The sequence below is a fragment of the Accipiter gentilis genome, unplaced genomic scaffold (assembly GCF_929443795.1).
Source record: "Accipiter gentilis unplaced genomic scaffold, bAccGen1.1, whole genome shotgun sequence".
Classification (NCBI taxonomy): Eukaryota; Metazoa; Chordata; class Aves; order Accipitriformes; family Accipitridae; genus Astur; species Astur gentilis.
Genome location: NW_026061101.1, coordinates 1,413,429 through 1,425,667, shown reverse-complemented (window position 1 = coordinate 1,425,667; position 12,239 = coordinate 1,413,429). Strand labels below are relative to the sequence as shown.

The following is a 12,239-nucleotide window of genomic DNA, read 5'->3' as shown; positions in this document are numbered from 1 at the left end:
CGGGTTGGCAAACTGAAAAGCAGGTGGTGGCCCCAGACGCACCTTTCCTGGGCTGTGAGCTGCGCAAAGGCCAGCAGAAAGCTCTGGGAACACTGGGCACATAGGCCAAAGCGTTCCTGCTGGTACGCCAAGTGTCGGCAGCCCGAGCCCTGACATCTGGAGACCGATGTTTCACGCCAGCAGGGCAGGGGAAGGTAGAGTTGCCTCCTCTCTGACAGGAGGCCACCACGCTTTGGAGGGGGGCGGTCAGAGCAGGTGCCTTGGCTTTCTTCTGGCCTTCATGTGGTTCTCGTGCTCCTGGACGGCCCCATCTCTGTTGGCAGTCTTTCATCAACAGGGGTTTGCAGAAGTGGAAGTTGTTTCTCCCTCCTGGTGGAGCACTCACCGGGGCTTTGTTGTCAGAGAAGCAATGGGGAGCGCTCCTGGTTGGACGCAGCTCCCTTGGCAGATGCTCGTGCTCGTTTCTCGGCCCCAAGGTCTTCCTGGTGCCTTCCCCCCACGCAAGCTGTGCTGCTGGCTCTTGTGAAATGGAAGTACGGCGGGAGGGTGGTTTTAACCACAGCTGGGAAGTTCCAGTCAACCCATCAGGGAAGTTTTCTTCCTGGTTCTTGCAGTTACAGGTTTTCAAACAACCCGTCAAAGAAGTTTTCCAAGGAAATGTGACTGAGGGGAGTGCAGGGATGAGCTCTCATTGCTCTCTGTGTGGATTGTGTCTGTCCTCAGCCAGCATGCAGTAGCTTTCAGATGAGGAATGGGACTATTCCAGGCTGAAGTGGGCAATCAGGATCCAAACTCAGGTTTTTTTAAGGCAATCAGGTGAAAATGTGTGGTTGGAGCCTTCTTGGTCGCTTACCCTTTGAATTCCGTGCTGTCCTCTAGTCTGAATCTTGCAGTGTTTTTACTGAGGCGTAAAGATTAAAGGGAGAAAGCAGATTGTCCTCACCCACACAGACACCTTCTCCGCAGCTCCAGGTGAACAGACAAAACCTCTGGGGGTGCGTTGTTTTATTAAATGTGTATCAGATATCCAGCATTAGGGGAGCTGTGTACAGCGACTGGCTGCAGGTGCCTGGGGCTTGACCAGTGTCACCTGGAAAGGAAAAAGGAAAAATAGGCGACCATGGGGACGTGTTTCCAAGTATATTTATTTGTAATTTCTCATTGTCCGTTGCTGTACGTGTGCCTCGGAACATTTAGCTCGCACTGCTTCCTCCTCTTCTGCCCGTCTTACTCAGCCTGGTTTTCTTCCTCCACCGCCTGTTCCTACTCCTCTTCATTGTCATTCTTTTACCCTTCTTCTCCTCCTTCTGTCTGTCCTCCTGTTTGCTGTTGCTCTAGTTGTCCTCTTCCTCCCCCTTCCTCCCACTCCTCCTCCACAACTTCACCCTAATCCTCTTCTCCTGTTAGTCGTCCTTCTCCTGTTCAACCTCTTGCTCATCCTCTTCTTGCTTCTCATCCTCCTTCTCCCCTTTCTCCCCCACCTCCTCCACTGCCTCCTCTTTGTTCTGTTCCTCTTCATCCCGTATGTCATCCTCCTCTTCCTTCTCTCTGTCTTCCTCCTCCTCCTGTTCCCATTCCTCTTCATTCTCCTTCTCCATTTTCTTCCTCTTTCTCCTCTTCCTGCCCCTCTACCTCCTCCTCCTCCTTCTTGTCCTACTCCTCTTCCTCCGCTTCTTTTCTCTTCTTTCGCATGTTTGTTCTCCTCCTCCTGTTCTGTATCTTGTTCCTGTGCTCTGTTCCTCCTCTTGCCCATCCTTCTTCTCTCCCTGTTTTTCCTCCTGCTCCTAGTCCTGTGCCACCTGTTCCTTGTGGTCCTCCTCCACCTCGTCTTTCTCCTCCTCTTGCTCCTCCTCATGGTCTTCCTCTTCCTTCTTTTCTCTCTCTTCTTCCTCCTTGTTCTCATTCTCTTTCTATGTTCCTCGTCCTTTTCATTCCCTTCTATGTTCCTTGTCCTCTTCATTCCCTTCCTCCTCCTCCTCCTGCGGTCCACCAGTTCGTCCTGTTTGTCTTCTTTCTTTTTCTCCTCCTCCTGTTTGTCCTTCTGTTACTTCTCTGCGATGGGCTCATCACAGCCTGGTTGGTTGGGTGTCTGGGACTCAGTGATGGCTCAAGGGATTGGATTCCCCATTTAGAAATGGGTTTCCATAGGCCCTTTCCCGGTGCCAGCGTGACAGAAATGACAGGCTGACAGTGGGGGTTTTAAAGGGTTTGTGGGTTAGAGAGAGCAGGAAAATCAGCTCGTTCCACTGGGCGTCCAGTGGGTACCTGCCCATTATTAAAGTGCCGTTATTTAAGTGCTGTTAGTTTGGTGTATATAGGGCAGGTGGAAGACCCACGTGGCTCCGTGAGGTTCGCACCATTCCCATCCAGTTTGATGTGTATCAAGGCAGAAAGCCTCTGCCCCACAGGAGGGGAAGGTGTCATTTTCATTTCCTCCACCAATTAGCCCTCGGATGAGAAGAGGGAAAAAGTTCTGTTTGATTTTATAGGCGGTGCTCTGCGTGCTGCTGCGCTTCCCAGTTGTGTGCCAGGGTCATCAGAACCTGGCTGGCCAGGTTCCTGGGACCTTTGAGGCCCATAAGGAGCGAAAAAGTCAGCCTGGCACCCGGGAACCTTGAGGCTGATAGGGAGCGGGGGAAGAAGTCTGCCTGGTGCGCGGGACCTCCAGGGCCTGGTGCAGAGGGGAAAGGGGACTGATAAGTGGCCAGCTTGGTCACAGAGCATGGCTGTTTGCCTCATAAAATGGCATTCGTTTTGCTAACCGTCCTACGAGGTGTCAGGAGCATGGGGGTACCGGTCACAAGTGCAATTGTGAATTGCCTTTCTTAAGAACTGGGACGGCAGCAATGCAGGGCCCAAGTGCCAGGTTAGGCTTGAGGCTACTGCTTTTACCCTGGTTCTCCCAGGCAAAGCACAAGATGAGTGTTTTAGACTGTGTAACCCGTGGTAACCATATGCATCAATTCAGGGCAGAAGGAGGTCCCTCCTGTTGAGTCTCGAGGTTCGGAGCAGACCCCCTTGCTTTCTAGACTCCTTCTCAGAGGAGAGCCTAGGGGCGGCTGAATCCACTCCTAGTCTCAGGTTTGGTCAGCGGTTTTAAGTCTTAAAGGGATGAGGTGTAAGGATTATGGGAAGGGAGAGGGAAAGAGAGAGCAAGGCAGAGGGAGTAAAAGGAAAAGAGAAAGATTTCACTGGTCCTGGGTCCAGCGTTGGTCCAGTCAGCCTAGGGGTCCAGTTCTGGTGGGGCTTCAGTTTGTGTCCTTTTATCATCCTTGCCCCTCCTTCAGGCGGGCACTTGAACTCATTAGGCTAGTTAAGCGTCATGCGCGGTTTGTGCTTTCAGAACCTTCGGGAAATGGATCGCTGGGCTTGGAGGTCATTTGGGGAGTAACTCCTCCTTCCCTGCAGACATGACCATTGTTGGATCTTTGGCCATGCATGGTGAGCTGCCCTGCTCAGCATATCAGATCAGCATAGCAGAACACAGAGCTGCACACCCCCCGGCATGGCGTCCCCATCCCGTTGCTGATGTCTGTGCTGATCTGTGCCGATTGGCTTCTTTTCACCTGTGGTTCCTTGCTGTGCAGGGTTCGTTGTTAAGCAGAGTTCGTCATTACGTAGAACTTGCCCCACCGCCATGTTTGAGACATTAACTCTTTCAGTCTCTCCCAGGGCCTCTCCCCATCATCCGCCTGCCCGCCTGGGCTGCGAGGAGGAGCCAGGCGAGCATCGCCTCCACCTGCCACGGTAGATGCTGTCGTGGAGCAGGCATCTCCTGGCCCCGACCATGTCGTGTGTCCACTACAAGTTCTTCTCCAAGCTGAACTATGATACGGTCACCTTCGGCCTCTACATCTCTCTGCGTGACCCCAAGCTCCAGATCACGGTCCGCGAAAAGCTGACGGCAGCCAGCTGCGACCTGCAGATCACCAACGCCCAGACCAAAGAAGGTGCGTGGGGGCAAGAGGCACGGGGCCTCGGGGACTGCCCGGCTGGCGTTGTCGTAGACGACCCCGTGACGGCCATGGCCTGTGGGAGCCATGCTCTGCCCTTTGTGGCTCATCCCCACATAGCGTGAGTCAGCCTGGGGCCCATCCTGCCAGTGTGCAGGGGGACCAGGAGGGCAAGCATTGCCAGGGATGAAGCGGGGTGGGAAGCGATAATGTGATTCGGCCACAAGGGGGAGCTGTGACTTGTGTTGGGGACCTCACGGAGCTGTTCTTTTGCAGTTGCTGTTTTGACAACTACCTTCAGATCTGTGCTTTAGACGTGGAGCTAGGCACAGAAGAACGCGTGGTTGATTGGTGACGTATAGTGCTTACAAAAGTGTTGTTTTTTTCCCAGAATTCCTCTAGCTAAAATGATAAGGAAATGTGGGAGGAGATCCTTTAATAACAAACCTCAAAGAAATCTTCAGAGAAATCTGGCAGACAAAGCTGAAAGTGATGGAAACAGAACAGATGGCTAATTTGAAGCAAAAAAAGTGGTTTTGGTGACTTCGTTTTGTCTTCAACTCATTTTACTCCACTGCACTGGTATATCGGTGATACAGATACTTCCTGAAGCTTCCGTAAGGGTGTTTTTGCTGGGAAAATGCAAAAGTCCCCCAGTGGTTTTCTGAGCAAAGCTAGAGAGTACATTTTGGTGTAATATGTAGGTATGCCAAGATTTTGGTTTATATGCGTAACCTTGAATTTCAGTGTTTATTAATCAGATCTAGATGCTTAAGCTCACCTTCAGAAGGTAAAGGGAAAACGTAGACCAGGATATTCTGCCTAAAAGGGATGTTTGGAATTCTTCCATGTGGACATAAAGGACTGAGTTTTTCTAACTTTGTCTGTGCTGGAGTCCTGTCTAAATGTTGAAATGATCTTGGAAAGAGCAAAGTGAACCTTGAGTGAAGATGACCTACTTGCTCAGATTTTTCCAAGCACTCTGAGCTTTTACAGTTCAGTAACGGTTACTTTTCATAATGGAGATCTAGTAGGAGAAGCAATGTTAATGTCATCTAAAAGGAAACAGGATTTTAAATATCAGTGGAAAAAAATGATAGGAAGGACTCTTTTTAAGATGTTGGGAAGGCAGAATGGATGGTTGGGACCTATTTTAAAAAGGGGGAGGGAGCGTGGGTGTCCTCTTCCAAGCTTACTATGGAGGCATGTTCTATAAAGGCAGAATTGCCTTCCAAAAGCCTCTAGGCCAGAATGATGCCTTTAACCTTGCCTCCTTTGAATTTGATCTGGATTTCTTGACCTGTCTTTTGTAATAGGATGTTCTCACAGTATTGTGGCAGAACTGCAAACTCCCGAACGCAGGTCTCTTGCACACTCTTTCCTGCCCTGTACCATTCTGACTCCAAACACTTGGAGAATGTGCTATTCTGCTTATCAGGCGAAATGCAGGAAAATAGAAAAGCAAAAATGGGTCTCAGAACTGGTCTCAGATGAATAGTTTTAAGGAAGAATAGTGCTCCTAGAAGACTGTCTCTTGAACGCAGAACTTGCTCGAGTTCAGTGTTGCAGCATGCGCTTGACAGTTTTAGCAGTGCCACAATGCGATGTCTTCAGAAAAACCCCATGCTAACTGTGAATGAAATCATCTGGCCTCACAGCTGATGTCAGTCTGTCTATGTGTCTACTGGAATGTCTGCAACACTGTGCAAACGTAGCATTTTAGAGAAGACTTTAAGCAACTTTTAAACTTGTCCTTCACTGTGGCATTTTGTGTTGCAGTGCTAGTACGGGGGATTGCTTTGATGACAGCTCCGAGTGCAATTAATTCTTGGGCTGCCATGCAGCATTCTTGTGTAGAGCTTTCAGAAAGGGTATGGCGTTCCCCGTTTCCCAGGCTGAGCTGAGGGTAAGTCATGTAAGTACCCATTCAAAAACCGAGATGTTGCAGTGGAGCTCATGCACTGCCTGTGTGGCAGTCAGCTGCTTGGACTCTGTCAGCAGCAGGTTTGGGACCTCTCGGGGGTGTGCTGTCAGCTAGGTTAATGTCCCTTGGCCAGGTGCTTAGGGCAGGCTCCGTTTGGGACATTACCACGTTGCCTCCAGCATTGCTTTTGCTTTCCCAGTCACATGCTGAAGCAGCGAGCAGTGCCAATAAGACATGAAGGCATCAGGCGGTCTGTATAATCAGATTAATGACTGCAAGTATGTCAGATCTTATTGACTCATCCTTTCAGAGCAATCTGGGTGAAAATACTTCTCTGCATAGTGCTCGGAGAGGTGCTTTTGCGCAGCTGTCAGACTCCAAACGGTGGATTAAAGCAGGCCGTAAAATAAAGTAGGAGCTTTTTTCAGTAACCTGTTGATAGCATACATGTGACAGAAATTATTAAAGCTAGCAGTTTTTCAGAAGTATAGGTGAATTTAAAAATGGGATTGTTAAATTGTGCATTCAGTGCGAAGCAGAGCATAACCTGAGCTGCTTGTACTTTTTTGCAGGAAGAAGGTTGTGGACACTAATGCAGTAGCTGATTTAAGATTTCTGAGTCCGTATGAGGCAGCAGTCAAAGTAGCTCTTGTTTAACTTGTCTGCCTCCATGAAATACTTCTTTGCCTTGGGTCTAAATTTCTTGTCTTTTAGACTGTTATGTCTCTTCTGCTCTTGACTTTGAGATAACATCCAAATCTTTTTCTGCTTTTGCAAGCTTTCTGAGTTAGTGGGATCCTTACTTTTAGTGACAGGTCAGATTGACAAAAGCCCAGTAGCCCCTTACTGGCCATCTCTGCCAGTAAAACAAAAAACACGTGTTGTGCTATCAGGGAATAGGAATCAAGAATGTTGTTACCTCCAGCTTTGCTGAACGTTTCTATTGGAGCGCTGCTTGGCCAAGTGTGAAAAGTAGCCTTGTTGGGCATGACGTCACTGCTCGCTTTGCAGATGTGGAGTCACGAGGTGAGGCAGTGTGACACTGCTTTGCAGGTCCTGGTAGTTGCCGAGTCTCTGCTAGGGGATGCTGCTGCCCATGGGGAACAGGTTCCTGCTGGGAGACACCAGTTCATTCTGAGAGCTGTTAGACTAAGCTGGCTTCTGTTAAATTCAAGTTGAGAGGGACTTCAGGAATAGTGCGCCAGATTTAGTCCTTCCCTATTTAAAAAAAGAAAAAAGTTGACTTTTTAGGCGACATTGTTTGGCTTCACCTCTCATAAAATGTCATCACCAAAATTAATTCAGTTAATTGAGGCGACGGAAAAATAAATGCGTTAAAGCCAATTGGTATCAGGCCCCTTCACAGAACTAACTCAGCAATGGACTCTGCTGTATGTAAACACTCTTCCACAAATTCTCTGGCACGGTGCCCAAGCTGGTGGGATACTTCAGTACCAAATACAAATAGGTGCCGAGATAAGTGTCCTATACAAAGAAAGCCTTTCCTTCACCGCGCTATTGTCACTCTTCAGCTGATCCATTTAAATGTGTACTGATGGACTTTTAAGGTGAATTCAGTTTTATATCAGTCTCTTCCTAGATGGGTGGACCTCTCTTCATGGTGCACTTAACAAGCGAATTCAAAACAAGCATATATCACAAGATATAGATATAGATATATACACGCACACACATTCAAGGATAAGTCTATTCAGGAGGCAGGTGTCAATGCTTCTCTTCTAATGGTCAGTGAATTGTCAGCAAGTGCTAGAAGAGGACTTATTCCTCTTTTTGCATCACTGTTGGGCATGTTCGAATTGACCTCTGCAGGCTTGCATCCTTTGTGAATAAATGCATTGGTTGCTGTCCTCATGTATACAGTCTCTTCCTAGGCGAGGTGCTGCCACTTGTAAATCTGCTGCAGAACTAGAACAATCCTCAGTTGAGCACAGGCGTAGCAAACTCCTGCCTTTTTGTGGAGCCGCTGTTGCTTGTCCTCTATGTCTGAAATGTCAGTGCAGCGGTTTGTGATCTGGCCCAGAAAGAACGCTCTGTATGACTCCATTCAGCAGGTCGAAACAGCTGGTTTGGGCTTCTAGATCTGCAGCTGCCATGATCTCCCAGTTGCCTGCCTGGGCCCCAGTACCGCTTCAGCTCCTTCTCCATCAAAAAGTCCCAGCGCAGGCCTTTCTTGACAGGTGGCTGTGGAAGGGTCAGAGTTTCTTCTTTGAGAAGAGCTCTAGGGGTTGCTTTCAGGATACACGACTTCTGTAAAAGCTTCTGTTTTCATCATTAGTAGTCCTTTCTCCCACAATTTGAACCTCCTCGGAAGTGCAGAGGAAACTTGCTGTTCGCTTCCCTAGGGGGGAAGATCAGGAATTAGTTTCAGCTAAATGATTTCTCAGTTTTCTGAAGAAGCATTCTGTCCTTTGGAAATAGAAGTAACATTTTCATTTCATTGTTGAAATAATGTCTTCTGGTAGGTGAGTTTTGGGGTAAGAGAGGTTCCCGCCTGTAGGAATAATATACTGAAAAATGAAGCATAAATTGTGAAATATTCCTGTTGTGCGTCTGTGATCACTGAGCAAAACCACCCTGACAGAGCTTGACTAGATATACAGCATCTGTGGTTTTCAGACCATTGTTCTGATTCGGTCTGCAAAGGTAAGAGCTTGTAATATTTAAAACTGTAGGCAGATTACAGGGAATGGCTGCTGATAGTGATTTAAAATATTTAGTCATATCCAGCTTGTATAAGGACAATATAAAAACCATTCTCATGGAGAGATCTTTGCATTTTAAGCTTACACAGTCAAAGTGTCTCAGGTAGTTTGTTTTTTTGATTGTTTGGGCCTTATGTAGACGGTCAGAAGGCTTTCCTCCTCTTCAAAGACTGACATGGTGTAAGCCCAGGCAAAGCACGGGTAGCTTCAGGCACACGCTCTTTTCAAAAGGCTTTTCATGGCTGTCGTCATAAGGAATTTTGTTTGAGTCTCTCTGCTCTGAAAATGAATCGCAAGAATTCATAGAATCCTAGACTCAGGGAATGGTTTGGGTTGGAAGGGACCTGAAAGATCATCTAGGTCCAACCCGCCTGCCATGGGCAGGGACACCTTCCACTAGACCAGGTTGCTCAAAAGCCCAGGGACGGGGCATCCACAACTATTGACATCCAATTCACGTCCCTTGGGTTAATTCAAACTAGATGATAAGCTTCAGAGGGGAGATAGCACTTTAGTTGGAGCCAGTTCTGCCCTACTTGTGAAAGCAAGCTCAACCCCCCCCCAAATTTCTCTGATCCAAATGCTAGCGTTGCCAGTTTTGTTTCCATGGACATGTAGAGCGCGGAGCAGCTGAGAAGCGGTGGTGTTGATGGATTAAGCTCCAAGGAATAGACGGAGATGGCAGGCGCTCTTCTGTGTTCTGTCAGTCTTGAGCACTAGCAGCACGGGGGAATTGAGGTAGTTAACAGCTACGAAAGCAATGGTGCAGAGTTGTCATGCTTTAGCTGAGGGCCTCTTGTTGCAGGGCAAGCTAGTCAGACTTCAGAATCTGGTTTATGCAGGTGAGACTTTGCTGTGGTTGGTTTTTCTCCAAAGCTCTGTTGGTTTTGTAGCCTAACAGAAGCAAAAGCAACTTAAGCTAGATCAGGGAAGAACCTCATGCATTAGCAGACTCCGCTTCAGTGACCTTTGAGACCATTTTGCTGTTGGCATTCCAACCATTTTAGAAACATGAAAAAGATTGTGCTGCTTGTGTTTGATGATCAAACCTGAAGGTTTCTTGAAATGTACTTTCAGTGTGTTGGGACCATAAAAGCGCAATGATACATATCAGATTTTGCTTTACTATCCGTAAAGGGATTCTCTGAAATGTTGTGTAATTATGTATTGATATAGGTTCTCGTAAACTGGCAGATTCTTTTTCTGTATTGATGTTGTTTTCAGAATACACAGATGGTAATGCCCTGATTCGTAGAAACTCATGGGTAATTGTTAGGAGAATCCCTGCTGGAGGAGTTAAAGTCACCAGCAAAACCTGTGTTACGTAAGTATCCGTAAAGCATTGTATTCTTGGTTAGGGGTTTCAGTGCATTAACTTTTCAATTGATATTAGTTGACAAGAGGCATTCAGATTGTATCTTTCTTGTTAAAGCTGCTGTTAATTTTTGTTGTCATGGGCTAGATTTTAATAGATCTGTCCCAAAGCAGACTTACATGTTTTGGGCTGCTGGGAGATGGGGTTCAAACTGCAACAATGGTAGCTTTTAAGATGATTCCATTGGGTTTGTTCTTGGGGTTGATTCTTTGAGAGCCAAGTTGTAGATCTCATTTCCTCTACGTGGAGAGATTCCTTATTTTATGTGTTTGATTTGATTGCTTTTATAGTAAAGACAGATAGGCATTGCTGTGTAAAGTTCTAATTTGTTCCCACCTCAGAAGAGTCTGATAGTCAGTGTTTGACTATTTCTTGCATTTGGGGGAGGCAGGGTGGGATATGGCAGGTAATCTTACCCCGCAAATCTGGGTGTTTTGCGTACTAGACACAGAGGAAAGACCAAGGGTTGCCAGCTGGCAAACCATGCAAACCAGAAGTTCCATTCATAAGTGATTCCTATTAGTTTCCTAAGGACAATGTCCATTTCAGGCAAGAGAAAAAGAACACTCTCCTAACTGTATCACCTTTTGAGCGAGTACAACAAAGGAATAGTTAACCCTTTCCAAACTTGAAACTCACTAAGCAGTTCAGCACGTTACCAAGCGTTACTAGTTATCTAAGTCTGTTTTTACCCTAAGTTGATATCCGTGCTCCAGGTTTTCAATCTATATTCCTCAGATTTCTGGAGGACAGAGAATCGGATGTGTTGGTTAAACTTACAGCTATCCACATGCAATGCTGACTACAGGATTATTGCTGTCATGTATGTATTCAGCTGCATTAGCATTGTTTGAACATTCATGTTTTCCAGCCTTCTTAAAGAGACGCCTCTCCCCCACAATTAGTAGGTATTATTAGCTTGTGGTTTTGCCATGTCTTTCTCATGTTGGTTCTCAGTCAATAACGTAGACTGGTGAGTTACGGTGTGTCTCGAAAAAACAGTACAGCAGCATCCTGGTACCTGTGAAGCATTTGCCAGCAAAAACCCCTGATTGCTGTGACTCTGCCTGTAAACTTTGGGTATATTCCTTCAGTAGTTGCTGCAGTGCTTTCAGGCACTACCTAGGAATTCAGGACGCCACAGTGTTGTGCTTATAACGATGGCCTTGTTTTGGCCATGTTTAACTTAAATATGTGTGCTTAGTGCCGCCTTGTCAACGCATCCTCCGTTTCTGGTTGGCTGGCGCTCTCTCCTGGTATCTTAATACTGCCCTGAAATGAGAGGAGAGATGCTGCTGGCATCAAAGATCAAACCAAGACCTGGATGTGGGGATAAGGAAAGAATGGCGCTGCTGTTGTAGTGTTGAAAATGAACCAGGCAGATGAGCTTTCTATTCCTTCAGCTGGAAACATTGCAGAAACAACTGGTAGAGTGGTTAATGTTTGGGAACGAGGAATGTACGCTAGAACGGTGGAGAGGCCTTCAAAAACGCGTTACTCCCCTTGTTGTATGTTCTTCAAGGTAAATGGATGAAGAAACCATTGTGCGGTAATCTACAGTATTTCCCTGTACTTCCTCATCTTCAGGAGGTACGTGGCTGTACTTGCGAGCCTGGTGGTATTCTAGCAGTGGCAGGAAGCACGAGCCTTTCTGTTTGTACGTAAATTCCACAGCAGCCGTGGAATTGTCTCTGCTCACGGGACGCTTTGGATGACGTATGAATTGTTTGTTAACTAGATCAAGGGCTGCACGTCTGATTCATGATGAGTGGCGTGCAGATACAGATCAATAAGTGTGTGGAATCTCAGCAAGTTTTCAAATGTAATGACTATTGCCAAAAAGATCGTAGCCTTTTCAAGATTATCCTAAAGCAAATTCTGGCAAGTAAGGCCTTTTCTTTTTTGTCACAGGGCTCCTAAATCACACCAAACCCCAGAAACTGCTTTCAGGTGACATTTCTACTGCTATTTTTAGTCAATATTGCATATGTAACACATTTAGTATTTTGGCACTTTCATGGCTAAATGTAGTAGCTCTCTGAATACAGTGCTTGGGCTTTCACAAAGAAACTCTGTTCTAAAGCCTGTGCTGCTGCCGTTTTTGTTATTTCTTTGTCAGATGACTGACTGTTTTCTCTGAAGTACACTTGCACTTCAAAGTGTCTAGAACGTCAGTGTTCTTTCTTGGAAATTAAAGTACTGTATCTGGTACCCATTTGTAATACTAGATATGTACAGATTGGTTAAAGTTGCCTCTGTATTTT

General features: G+C 46.7%; 1 protein-coding gene across 1 annotated transcript in view; it reads left to right on the top strand.

The window, feature by feature from the left end:
- Window positions 1-12,239, top strand: part of LOC126037437 (E3 ubiquitin-protein ligase RBBP6-like) — an 87,639-nt gene that overhangs the window by 19,791 nt on the left and 55,609 nt on the right. The gene's annotated exons all lie outside the window — the stretch shown is intronic.